Raw genomic sequence first — 14,143 nt, forward strand, 5'->3', positions numbered from 1 at the left:
TGTCCATACAAAGGGGATGGGAGCCCATTCGGGTGCAGCAAAGCAGTGCTAAAGAAGCCTGCAGAGACGAGAGGGCTCCAGAGGGAGCCGCCCTACCTGAGCCATAACTGAGTGTTACTGACTCATCCATCCTGGGAAGTAGGTACGGTTCAGTGTCATTACCCCCATTTTCCAGATGGGGACAGGGATTCAGTGGGAACAGAACCCAGGAGTCCTGACATGTGACCGTCTGCTCTACCCACTAGACAAGAGTCGCCCAAACGGTGGGTCCCAGGAAGGTTCTAAGTGGGTCACCACATCCAGGGCCGGAGTAACACATCACGGGGCCCTTGCCTAAGCCAACACACACTTCCCCTGGCCTGAGACAGAAGGGAGGTCCTGCAGGGGTGGGGGTGAGCCCACCATGAACCCAGAGCTCGGCCCGGCCCTGAGGGACAGGAGCTGCTGGGTCAGTGCAGGCATGGCTCACTGGGGTTAGGGTTGCAGTGCCAGGGCAGAGAGTGCATGTATGTAATGATGGGTCACAAAAACAAATATATTATGCATTTAGTAAGTCACCTTAGGAAAAGGTTTGGGAACCAATCCACTAAACCACCCGCCCATGCAGGCTGTGCAACTGAATCCAGGGGTCTTGACTCCCAGTGCACTGCTCCAATTGCTAGCTCACACTGGGATAGCCCATCATCCATAACCTGGGGAAGATGGTGAGTGGTTCAAAGCAGAGTTTTCCCTCCAGACTGCAGTGGCTGAAGACATGTCGGGGGAGGAGGGGAGAGGAGAGATATCAGTAGAGATGAAGAAGGCAGGAGGTGCACAATTCAGCAGCAGGAGCAGTGAATCTGGCAATGTAGGGAAGGGATGCTTCCCTGTATATTTTGAATGGACTTTTAAGGAACTGAGTGTGGTCAGGGGGAAATGAGGTACCTTTCCACTCAGCCAAGACATGCCACTCCCATGAATTGTGACAATGCAAAAAAATGTCCTACAGAGGCCAATCCAGAGCAGAAAAATGCAGCAGGGGGAGAAGACCTGTCTAACTCCCATCCCACACAGTCCTGTCAGCGCTTCACTTCTGACCCTTCTCTCTCTTCTCCAAGGTTTGCACACTCGAACACCTGGGAACCCATGATGCTGATAACCAAGGAAGCAGGAGAAAGGATGATCTTGTGTTTAAGGCACAAGTCTCAGAGCCAGGACCCCTGAGCTCCATCCGTGGCTTTCGGACCACAAGCAAGTCCCCTAAATTTTCTGCGCCTCATTCTCCCTGTTTGCAACGCGTGGCTAATGCTACCTATCTGATGTGGAAGGTGCGGGGTACATGGAGACACTGTCTGAACAGGTGTATTGTTTTTAAATACCGTATCTTTGCTCCCCAACACACACACACACATCAATCAACAGCTCTGGATAATAATCCAGTCCAGAGGCCCAAACAATGACTTACATTTACTGAGTGTTTTTCTTTCAGAAAGGCCCCAAAGTATTTTAATATTCTAGGGGGTGGGAACACATCAAAACTGGGCTCAGAATGGAAACTGTCTCTGCCCCTTCACTACAGAGTTGCTGCTATAATAGCAATCAGTTCTCGCACCACTAAAATGCAGTCACCTCTGAGGCAAAATACAGGGTGCTGTTTAAGGATGCCCAATAACAGCAGCACTGCATTTTGGAGAAAATGAGTGCAGTGGAAACTGCAAAGGTATTCGTGGAGGCAGGATGCAATTAGCTCAAAGGGAATTTATCCAGGACACCTGAGCTAACATCACAACATTTGCAAAAAGAGCCATACATGACCCAAGGGAGATAGGGCACTGGAGTACAAATCAAAAGACAGTGGGGCTGAGTCTCAGTGATATCAAGGCCCTTCTGTGCTACTCTGGCAGCATAAAGTGGCCTCAAAGGGTGTGGAACAGGCCCCTGAGAAAAGACACTGCACGACCAAGTGTGAGCTAGTGAAAGGGCTCCATACGGCCTCTGCTTCCAGCCCCTGACATAGGGCGTCAGAGGCATGGGCAGAATGTACTGTGCTGTAGTTATTCTTTGCTTCCCGAGGTCTGTAGGGGACTGGGCAAGCCCATGCATGGCTCCAGAATCCAGGCAGTGCAGAAGTGGCTTAAAGCCCCCTTCCCTCCAGCATGAAAATGGAGCAACTGAGAATCAAGCTCTAGGGTCCGGTCCTGGCACAACCACTGATTTACGGTGTGACCTAAGCCAGGCAAGTCACATCCTCATTTTGTGCCTCAGTTTCCCCCATTGGTAAAACAGGAACAATGATACTGACCCACTGTTATAAGAAACTTGAGATCTATGGGGGTGGTGGGGGAAAGAGAGATGCAGCATCATCATCTATCCTTGGCACTTACTGCACCATATATCTGAGCACCTCACAGTCTTTTCTAAAGCATTTCTCCTCACAACCCTCTGTGATGCAGGGCAGGGCAGATGAGGAAACTGAAGCACAAAGATGCTAGGTGACTTGCCCAAGCTCTCACAAGAAGTCTGTGGGCCAGTAGGAAACTAAACCCAGGTCTCCCAAGTCCCAGATTAGTACCCTAACCACTAGGCAATCCTCCCTCTCTCTCATGCCCTACAGGTGGGCAGGGCCGGAGTTTTACATCTCAGGCAAAAGACACAGGCCAAGAGTTTCAGAAGTGCAGTGGCGCTCAACCTTTCCATACGACCGTACCCATTTCAGAAGTCTGCTTGGTCTTGCCCGCCCTCAAGTTTCACCCCCCTTAAAAATGACTTCCTTACAAAAATCAGACCTAAAAATACAAAAAAAAGTTGCAGCATACCAATACTGAAAAATTACTTACTTTCTCATTTTTATCATATATTTATAACACTAATCCACTGGAATATAAATATTGTACTTGCATTTCAGTGTACAGTATACAGAGCAGTATAAACAAATCATTGTCTGTATGACATTTTAGCTTGTACTGTCTTTGCTAGTGTTTTTTATGTAGCCTGTTGTGAAACTAAGCAAATATCTAGATGAGTTGGTGCACCCCCTGGAAGGCCTCTGCCTACCCCTGGTTGAGAACCACTGCACTAGAGATTTGGGGGCCTAACTTGAGACCTCTTAAAGGGGCCTGATTATCAAACAGCACTGAGCCTCTCTGCCCCTTTACGGTGTCTCTAGCTAGGCATCCAAAAGCATTAGTCACTTCTGAAAATAAATAAAACAACATAAATAAATCGAGGCCAGGGTCCATGGGGGTGGGGGGGAGGGGGAAACAGCACCAACTAGTGGCTTATTTGGTCTTTTTTCCCATTCATTCCAGGGCACAACCTGTGCCAGCCTGATACCAATTTTTAAAGAGGGAACAAAGAACAATCAGGGTAAAGACCCTCTTTGTGCGTTAATTCACATCCTCTACCAAAAGGAATGAGGAAATATTTAAAGGGGAAACATAGAAGCCAAATAACCCGGGTTTACTTAGGAATAAATGTAGTCAGACAAATCTAAAGGGTTTTTCTATTTAGACAAAATACATAATGTTGGCCAGAGGAGATGTGGTGGATACAATATATCTGGATTTCAATGAGGCATCTGATACACAGTGCCACGAGATATCCTAAGGGGGAAATTAAATCAAGCCAGCTTGGACAGAAATACGATTACATGGATCAAAAGCTGGCTACTGAACGCAAGAGGAAGGTAATTAATTATACATGGTGGCTTATCTCCTTGGGGGTGGGGGGAAGAGTTGTGAGAGGTGCCCATGGGGTCCCACTGGGAGGGAGATTAAGTGTCATTTCGGTTAGATGACTTTTGCAAACTAGCTAGAAGACAGAGCAGAGAACATGGCAAAATTTGTAAGATGATGCTAAGCCTTGAGGGGCAGCAGAGTCAAGGGAAGTGCAGAAATAAACGCCCCGGGGATGGAGAGACAAGAGTGGCCTGGAACTAATAAAATGAGGCTGACTGTGGACAAGTACCAGCTAATGCAAGTGAGGAGTAATAATCATAAACATTAAGTGTCCCATGCAAGGAAAAGCCTTAGAGTAGCAATGACAACAAATCATAGGTGCCCATCTTTGGAGGCACCCAAAAGCATTTTGGAAACGGTCTTGAAATTGCTTCTCTATTAAACAGCAGCTGTTTAAAAGCCACACCGCAACTCTACATAGCCAGGAGAGCAAGTGAAAATGAAACCCTGAACTGGAGGAGCACATTTCATGAACATACCTGGGCCACGCTTTGGCAATGAAGCAGTTAATAATCCCTTCCACTGAGGACAGGGTGGCTTGGGGAGGCTGATAGGAAAACAGTTGTGCAGGCAAGGGATTTCAAATCCAGCCCTTGTGAAGTTGCTTTATCACCTTTGGGATGAGAGTGGGCCTCAGTCCATTTCCTTGCATACCGGTATCCACAGCACAGAACCCACCAGCACTCGCTAGCAGCAACCAGGTCAAGGATTGCCTGGACCAGAGAGGCCCAACTGCCTTCTCACATGCACAGGTGGTCCCCTTGGGTCAGGGAATAGGAGGAATTAGTGCTGCCATTGGAGGCTCTGAATCGGCATCCCCAGCTCATGTCCAAGACCAGCAGGGGCTGGAAGAGCCCAAAGAGGGGGAAGCTGTAGGGACAAACCTAGAGATGAGCAGGATGGGAGAGGGAGGAGTAGGAAATGAAAGAACAGAATGGCTCTCAGCTTAGAATTGAGTAAGCTCTGCTTCCGCTCCAGGATGAGTCTGTCTCTTTGCCGAAACAGAGGCTGGGTCCTATAGGATGCTGGTAGCCCACTCTGGGCCCTTCAGAGTCAGAACAGGCTATCTACTGGGGAGGAGGGGGTCATGTGATGTGCACCAAGCCATGACCACCCACCTCAGATTACAACGCAGGCTTGTCCCTGACAGTCACCGTAAACCAGAACCTGCTTCCCTTCCTGCCCCGTCGCTGCAGCCCAAAGTCCACATTCCCATGGGAGCAGACCCAGGCGGTGCAGACAGAATGATGGCATCCGTCCCTCATGCCCAGCAACGGGGCCAACCATCCAGTCCAGACCCTGCTTTCAACGACTCTGTCATAAATGTGGAACAGCTGCACTGACTTCAGTGGAATTACTCCAGATTCATGGCATCGCAACAGAGCACAATGCAGCCCCTCTCCATCCAGGGTCTTACATGGCCCCTTCATCACTGCAGTACCAGAGCCCCCAGCAATGTTTGCCTCCTCACTCTGCCACATGATATCCACGGGACCCTGCTCCTCCTGACTCCAGGTTTCTGGTCGGGTTTGCATTTCTCCCTCCTTGCTGATGCAACCAAGAGATGAAGGAGAGATGACATGGGGGGTGAACTCTGTCAGGTGCTGAGTGCCTTCACGTTCCTTTGGGGGGCTGAGGGTACTCTGTGCCTTTCAGGATCCAACTTGGAATTGCCATGAAAGCATCTGAAATATCGGCAGATCAAAGACAACTGGAAGCACTGGGGAGTCTACACGGAAACATGCACCGGCACAGAGGATCAATGCACAGATTAGCATGTAGCAAGGAGGTTACCTCACACCACTGTAAAATAAGCTAGGGGACAGGAAAACCATCCATGGCATATCTTGACTGAAGAACTTATTTACATGCCCTGAGTCAGCCATCAGTGCCTAGCAGTTGGTGTAGCTGGGCCAGGGCTGGCCCCTATGCTTAGGCAAGTCATGCCCTGAACATTGTTGATAAGAATGCTGTAGCTTGGCATGACCAGATTGCATACATCACGCAAATAAATACAGTTTAAGCCCAGAAGATCCAGTCAGACCTCCTGCCTATCACACGCCACCACCCCCACCCCCACGAGCAAGCTGGGGTTTGCATCTAGTGAGCTAACCAGGCATTGATCTTGATTAGCTCAGTGGGTGCAAACTCCTGCATATCCATCTTGATGCTTAAGAGGTCACTATTATTGTTCATTATTTCTATGAGTGTAGCACCTAGAGGCCCTATACTAAGGTCAGAGCCGCACGGTGCTGGGTGCTGTACATACACAGAGCAAAAAGGCAGCCACTGCCCCAAAGAGCTTGCACTCTACATACAGGATACGAGATAACAAGCAAGAGTGAAATGACTGTGATTGCTTGCCACTGGTCTCTCAGTGGGGCTGCCTGTGAACACAGTCAGGGCTTAAGGCAACCAAGAAATCTACGCCCCTCAGTGCCTCCCTCCTTCCCCTAACTGTGAACTTGCTTTACAAGAAACAGGGGGTGTTGGTGAGTGGAGAATTCTGCTATTTCCCCTTAGGAAATTCCTCAGCCAATCACCTAAGGAGAGGGAGAGGTGAGGGTGAGGGGAAAAGGGAAGCCAAAGTGAGGGCAAGCCCCTGATGTGAAATGGGGAGGGGGAAAATCAGGCTGGTTTTAAAATAGCCCGGCCGGTTCTGCCTGGCTTCACCCTCGGTAACGCTCAGCAGCTTCTGCTTTCGCTCTGACTCACCCGCAGAGTGCGGGGAGGCTAACAGGTCTGACAGAATGAGAATGAAAACCACTGGAGTCACAAGGGCCGTGAAAACCCAAGGCAGCAAGCTCAGCCTGGAGAATGGCCACCACAGACTAGGGTCTCATGAACCCTCCTGAACTAAGCTGTGGGAGGGGAGCCTGTCAGCACTTGGAGGAGAAACCTGCCCTAGGAAAGCCCAAGGTGCCACAGGATGTGGTGCTGGTGATTCACTAGGGAGTGCTCTTCCCTCTGAGAGCCAACGAAACCACTGGCCCAGAGCAGTGCTTTCTTTCAGGACAAGTGAGGTCCCGGTGAGCTGTTGACCACTAAAGATTCTTGTTATTCTTTGCAAGATGAGAGGCGTTAGCCTCAATGTCATCCAGTAACATCTAGATCTAGAGACAAATAGCCACAACAAATGAGATCTAAGTATAGCTAGACATAGATGAGGTAGATTACAGCTCAGATCATTCTCAGGTTCCAGCTCTCACCCAGCCACCTTGCCCCCTTCCCTCCACCACTCCAGCCACATTCCCCACTTCTGTAACCCCTTCCCTATCTCTGTTAGCTCCGTGCTTCCCTGCTGCTAGAATGTGATATCCCATTTACTGGTTCCTACCCTGGAGCAGGAAACAAGTGACTCGCAGAAGGGCAGGCCTCTGGCAAGGGGAAAGAAAAAGGACCCTTCCTCGTGCAAGGTCTTACAGGCACTAGTGCAATCGCATCCGAGTCTAAACCCAGATTAAACCTGGACAAAGCCAAGGAGAGGGCCCATCCCAGTTAGGCAGGGCCTGACATGAATCTAAGCAATTGCTCCTCCCAACCAAGCCAAGTCCCCAAGCAAAAGGCACCACCTGGCTGCTCTGTCTTGGGCAGCAGCCCCCAGGCCCGTCCTCGGGGCTTGTAGGGTGCATCAGTAGTCAGTCAGCAAGGCAGCCCTGCCAATGGGATTGGGTTTCCTTCCAGCCCTGCGACCCGAGCACCTGTTCCCACTGGCCCCGCTCAGAGCAGTGCCTCCTGTCAGTCACTGGGAGGTAAGGCCAGAGGACTCGCAAAACAAAGGAGGGGAAGGGGAGGGAGTGGGAAGGCAGACAGGAAGAAGAGAGTGTATAGACATCGGAGGAGGAGAGGAGAGAAAGGAAGAGAAGAAGAAAATATAGAGGAGAGGGGCAGGGAAGGGAAGAGAGGGGGCAAAAGAGAACGAATGGGGAGTGGAGAAGGAAAGAAAGGGAGAGAAAAAAAGAGGAAGAGAATAGAATTTCTTTGCCTTCTGCCCCAGAATCTGGGACAGGATCATCTGAAACAGAGCTCTGGACACCCACCCCAGAAGCCACCCTCCCTGCTGGAAGCTCAGGGCAGCGGGCTCCAGCAAGCAGGGCAATTACTCCACCACCCAGGCAAGGATCATGTTCTCTGGTTACAATGGGTCTCAATGACCCCTGGGCTGGTGCTGCTGCTGCTGACCTGGGGCTGAGAAACCGAGAGGAAGGAACTCAGAGAGATGAGCCTCCAAGGAGCTGTGTGGCTGCCCCGGGGCGGGAGCAGGAGAGGCAGGGACCCACCATGCTTCTGGGAGTGATGCTTTCTCTCTGCAGCAGCATCTGCTCTTGCACTGCAGGAGCCTGAATGGCACAAACGGGGAGCTGCAACCAACCAAACAGCCCAGGTGCCTTCTATAAATCACTCAGCTCATGCTGTGTCCCTGGATGACCCTTCGCTGGATTCCAGGCTTCTATATATTTAGGAAGACATTGGATTTCATGTCAACAGTGGGGCAAGGTAGAGGTGCCAGGGTCGGAAGGAGGTCATATGAGGGCCCCAAGAACATTCACCCACACAGGTGTAGAGGTGCCTCGGGCCAGATCAACCAGTACCACTCCCCTCCCCATTATCAGGTATCTCCAGCCCCAGGATGGGAGACCAATTTACAGGGAGGGGAAAGGTCATTTCAGAGGCCGACCATGCTGCTTACAGGGAAACATTCGTCCTTGTGCCTTTAACTCACCACCAACCACATTCTTGGTTACACAGCAGGCACTAAGGGGTTAATACCCTGTTCCTGTTCTGTTAGGGTCACTACCTGTGGGCTGGTCCTTACGGTCACTGATCTGTCCCATGCTGGCAGGGCAATTCTACTACCGGACATACACCCATATCCATGCGGTCTGTGAACTTTTCTAGATAGCATGTGTTGCTACGTCTGGTCTGACCCCACGCCAGATGTAGGATAACTTCCCCTTTCCCTTAGCTTCACTGCATCTCTTGCACCATGATAAATTATTGTTTATTGTGTGCATTACCACAGCACCTAGAAGCCCCAGTCACAGGCCAGGACCCCATCACGCAGGGATACATTATGTTTCTCAGAAGACCAGATCCTCAGCAGATGTAGATTCATGTCAATAGAGCAATGCCAATTTACACCAGGTGATGAGACAGCACAAGCAGCTTTCAATAGGGGTGGGGGATTTACATCAGATTCTGAAGATCACCTCACAGCCATCCCAGCCAGAGTGCATTTGAGCTGTTTCATAAGGCTCAGTCTCACACTGTTCGGACAAAGTCCAGAGCTGGGAAAATACAGGCGTCCGGTAGCCTATGCCAAAGGGAAGCCTGGAGTTGTGCAGAGGGCAAGCAGTAGGGACAGGGAGACTGACAGGTCTGGTCAGCTGTGGGGCTGGAATACCTGCACAGGAGTCCTGTTAGGATCTCGGAAGCTGGAGTCTTGTTCACACACCCCTACAGATATTGCCCAGCCTATGAATGATGAGCAGAGGGTGGATCCTAAACTCAGATGGATTAGGGAACAGCAGGGAGGCGGAGGGTCCAGAGCAGCAGTGGAGGAGGACAGGAAGCAGGTGCAGAGCAGTAAGGGAGACAAAGGAGGAAAAGAGTCCTGACCAGCAGGAGTGGGCCCAATGTGCACTAGGAACTCGATACCCAGGGCCTGGTCCCCAACTACACTGCTGAGGACTGATGTCTTGGCCCCTTGTATCATCCTGCTAGATATCCCTGAGCTAAAGGGCTGCTCACTCCCCTACACAGTCTCCAGTGGCATCCCTGAATTTGTTCCCTGCCTGGGGGACGGAGTGGCCCACTCAGAAGAAGCGATGCTCTGCAGTTGACATGCTCTGCGTCCCAACCCCACTGGCTGGAGCTCAGGCTAACAAAGGCACTATGTGTACAGCCTTGAGATAAAAATGGGAGCCTCGCAGAGCCGCAGCTGGGGGTCAGGCCAAGAACTTGACAGTGCAGAGAGCTGCTCCTCCCTGGCTTGCAGGGCCTGTATCAGACACATCGTGGTGGGGACTGGCTGATTCATACCTCACGCTAACACAATGCTGATCACCCACTGGGTGCCAGCCAGGGACCAAGAGAGGAAGAGCCATTCCCTGCAGAATCTGGGGTATATTCCTTGCCTGAGCCAAGGTGCAGGGAGGTTGCTGCTATCACCTGTTGGGGAATTTCCACGTTGATACCATGATGGCATTTGCCCTCTGGCAGGTGGGACTCTAGGAACAACACGTTGGGCCAAAAAAGAGTTATGGCAGGAGAGAACTGACCTATTTCTCTGATTCTCCTCACTTACCCCTGATACTAATGTGGTTACTCCAGATTTACACAGGGATAATTTAAAAGGACAATCAGACTCAGGCCCATCGCATTTAAAATCCATTAATCCCAAAGGATCCCAGTGAGCTTTAGAAGTTGATCTTCTAATACTACATGGGGATCACCTCACTTAACACTGAAACGGAGCTGTCTCTGGGGTGGAATGCGGCAAATCTGTAACAGTTCACACAAGGGTGGGTTTAAATATAATATCTGTACGGTTCTGAATTTGGATTCAGATCCAAATTTAGCACTTTAGAACCTATTTCCAAAGTAAAGAGAAAAGAACACACAAAAGCCCAACAGTTTGGATTTATATAGCATGGATCACAGTTGGAGATCTGCTATACTAAGAATCAGTTTTTCTAAAGAGCTGTGTTCCCATTTAGGTAGCAGTTAAATGGCCAATTTTTCCAAAAAGACGCAACACATTTAGGTGCTGAGCCGTTTAGAAAGCCTGGCCCCAATCCTGGGTGCTGAGCACATGTAAATCTGGCCTTCGGATCTTTGGAAAATCTAGGATATACCTACGCTAGAAACACTGCAGCAGCACAGCTGCAGCACAGATATTTACTACAGCGATGGAAGCCGTTCGTCCATCAATGCGGTAAATCCACCTCTCCTAGCAATGGCCACGCTGGGTTATATGGTGGCTTAATTATATCGCACAGGGCGTGACATTTTTCACAGCCCTGAGCAATGTAGCTAAGCCAACCTAACTTTGCAGTGTAAACCAGCCCCTAGTCATACAGGTTTGCAGGACCATGCCCTAAATTTGTGAAGTGCTTTGGGATCCTGTGGGGAAAAGTTGCTGTGTAAACATAAAATACTAGGCTTCATCCCAATCTCATCCATTTTACACCACAGTAAATGAGACAATCACACCCACTGCGATTTTGCAGAGAGGAAGTTTGTAGCATGGGAGCTAACCGCTTATTTTTGATATCCCCAGTAAGTTAAATTAATGGACTGAAATACAACAGATGATGCCAGAATAAATAATTAATCTTCCTTAAAAGTATCTCACTGTTATTTACTGATGCACATTTTGTTGATGGATCTTTTTCATTTTCACTGGGGTCGTAATCTTATTGTTCTCTCATTTGCACCAGTGTCCATCTGGAATAATTCCACCAAGAACAGAACTGGTGTAACCAAGGACAGAACTGGTCCCCGTCTGTCTATGATCGGTTTTATACAGCATGAGTCACCATGGAATGAAAGCCCGCAGGGTCTGATTCCCTACCTGAGTTGTCACTTGCACCTGTGCAAAGTGAGTACAACACAGGTACAAAAACGTTACCGGTAGTGGGAGTGGAAGGCTGTGCTTTGGGAGGACTTTGCACTCCCTATGCACAGGTGCAAATGACACTTGTGATGCACCAGAGAATCAGACCCCTGAAGTCGTTTTTACTGACCGTTCATGCATCTAACAACAGAGAGCAACTCCTGGTGCATCAGGACAGTTGCTTGGCAACAGGGTGTATTTTCCAAAGTTGCACACAGCCATAGCTCAGCGACTGACCAGATTTATGGAGCTGCCTGTTACCAGGCACCGCTGCGCTTGCCGAGAAGCTAGTTATCACTCAGTTGGCTCAGTACGCCCCGTGCCATTATAAAATATGCCCTGCAGTTATTTATACAGAAGGAATGGCAGCCTAACACCCAGCGCTGCTTTTGGCTCAGCTTCTCCTTCACACAGCAAGGTGCTGCCATTTTGAACTACCCACACCCCCAATCTCCTACCGTCCAGATCTCCCAAGCAATGGGACCCTCCTTGCCACCAAATGCCTGTGGGGAAAGTCTGAGCCACATAGTCAGTGGAAGCGAACAAAATTAAAATCAGGACTAAAAATAAAGCTTGTAACGAGCCAGTTTCCAGATATAGCACATGCAAAGCACACAGGATGGCTCAGGTTACAGGCCTCCACCCTAGCCAAGGGGAACCAACTGCCAGCCTTATCGTGGTACTCACTGGGAGGCTGAAAAGGAGGTATGACAGACACTCCTGTAGGCCTCATGCAGGGTTCCCCTGCACAGGGGTGAATATCAAGGTTCATATGAGATTTCAGCAGCTCTTCCTGCTGGCCCCTCCACTCTCAATTTCATTCTGTGTGTACAGCGTGTTCGGGACAGAAGGAGGGGATGCTGCCTCTCCAAGCACTATCTACGCTTCTGGTAATGGCTGACAGAGATTCACACAGGCAGGAACTCTGTCCTGCATAGCAGAGGAGAAGCTGGGCCTCACCATAGAAGACACATTTAATGCACCATAAATAATATATCCATAGAAGGACCACAGATAAAAGCTGTAAGGCAGAGGTACCAAGCAGTCACTTGGTGATAGGGCCCCTGGATGCAATATCCTGGGCACGGTTGCCTGTCCCTGCCATGGATAATATACATCCAGCTGCCAAGGCACATGCACAGCACCATTCTTTCAGGGCACAGTCTGACTGCCCAGGGCAGAGCAGCTGCGCCGTTACAGGGAGGTGAGGTTGTGTGATCTGGTGTCACTGATACATCAGCTTTATTAGGAGTCACTCTGACTTACATCCCTGGGCACCGGATGCTACGCACAGGTGGACAGGGTCCCCTGTGGAGTAACAGATTTGTGTGGAGTGCCCCACAATCCTAGAGCACAGGCATAGGTGCTGGAACTAGGGGTGCTATCGCACTCCCTGGCTTGAAGCAGTTTCCATTGTATGCAAAGTTTACAGTTTGGTTCAATGGCTCTCAGCCCCCCGACTACACAGAACTGTTCCAGCACCACTGAGCACAGGGAGCCAGAGTGCCTGCCCCAGAGACTGATCCACAGTGCCAAATACAGCAGGGCAAGCTTCCTACATAGTGCCCCACAACCCTACTCTCAAAAGTTCTCTGGGGAGCAGGTGGAAGCCTCTCTGCTCAGACGCACAACGCAAGGGACTAACCGCGGTGCCTTCAATACCTTTCTGCTGGAGACGGAACTACAAGCCACCAAACTCATTCCACAAAGGCCTGCTGAACAGATACAAACTGGAGGCCAAGAACAGGGAGGCTTGATGGCCCATTGCTAATCCCCTGAGCCACTCAGCCATGGTTGATCATGGCATTTTATGAATGGAAAGATCAATTAGAATATTGACTCACAAGCAGTGGAAAGGTTGCTACAGGAAGCCAATGGGGAGTGGGGAAGGCCCGGTGGGTGGGGGGAGATCTGACCTTTGACACTCAGTTTGTGCTGCTTCACTGATAAACACAAGTGTTTAGGAAAGGAAACAGAAAAGAAAGAAATGAAAATAACTGTTTCTTTATACAAAAAGAAAAAAGCAATCTTCCTTCCTTGTTTCTCTTTTCTGAATACCACTAAGGGAAGGAAAGGGCAGTGCCCCACCAAGGGGTAGCCCGGCTCGGCACCAAAAGCCTCACACAGTTTTGGCAGAAGCTCAGGAAGCAGAACCAAAAGATATACAGACACACCTAAAACACCAGGGGCACCCAAACTCACCCCAGCCAAGCAGCTGCTATTGGCTCAGAGCCACACCCAGTTTGCAGGGCCCCAAAAAAAGCACAGGCGATCACCACCATCCTCAAGTTTAAAATTTAGGCACAGCCACAGAGACTCCAGGGTACAGTGACGCAGGCCCCAGCTCACGGTTAAAAAGTTGGGGGTCACATCACAGGCTCATGGGGCGGAGGAGACAATCTGAGCGTCCCTGCTCTAGGTTTGTGTCACCAGCGATGGGCTCACAGGATACCAGAGCCAGGAGGAGGCTCTACTCACAGCTGGCACAGAGGTCACTGCAAGGTTGCATCTCTCAGCTGGTTATTCCACACTGAGCTCACTGCCACCCTGCATAGCTGTAACAAACAGGCCCTGCACCACAGATGGCATGGAGCGTTTTATCCCATGGAGGTGTTCACGCTCTGCACGTTACACTGCGAAGGCTGCACTGCACACCAGGTGTAGGCAGAGCTGCCAGCTGCACCCCCGCACCACCCAGCTGGTGCCCAGGGGGCACTGCAGTGGTGCTGGCATGCACCATGGAGATGAATAGGGAGCAACAACGAGGGAGGCACACAGACGTAGGGGTGATGATATTTCCCCTATTCCC

At 50.2% G+C, this 14,143-nt stretch overlaps 1 protein-coding gene across 3 annotated transcripts in view; it reads right to left on the reverse strand.

The window, feature by feature from the left end:
- TFEB (transcription factor EB) overlaps positions 1–14,143 on the reverse strand; it is a 49,991-nt gene that overhangs the window by 12,583 nt on the left and 23,265 nt on the right. The window lies entirely within an intron of this gene.

Source organism: Gopherus evgoodei, chromosome 4 (assembly GCF_007399415.2).
Source record: "Gopherus evgoodei ecotype Sinaloan lineage chromosome 4, rGopEvg1_v1.p, whole genome shotgun sequence".
Classification (NCBI taxonomy): domain Eukaryota; kingdom Metazoa; phylum Chordata; order Testudines; family Testudinidae; genus Gopherus; species Gopherus evgoodei.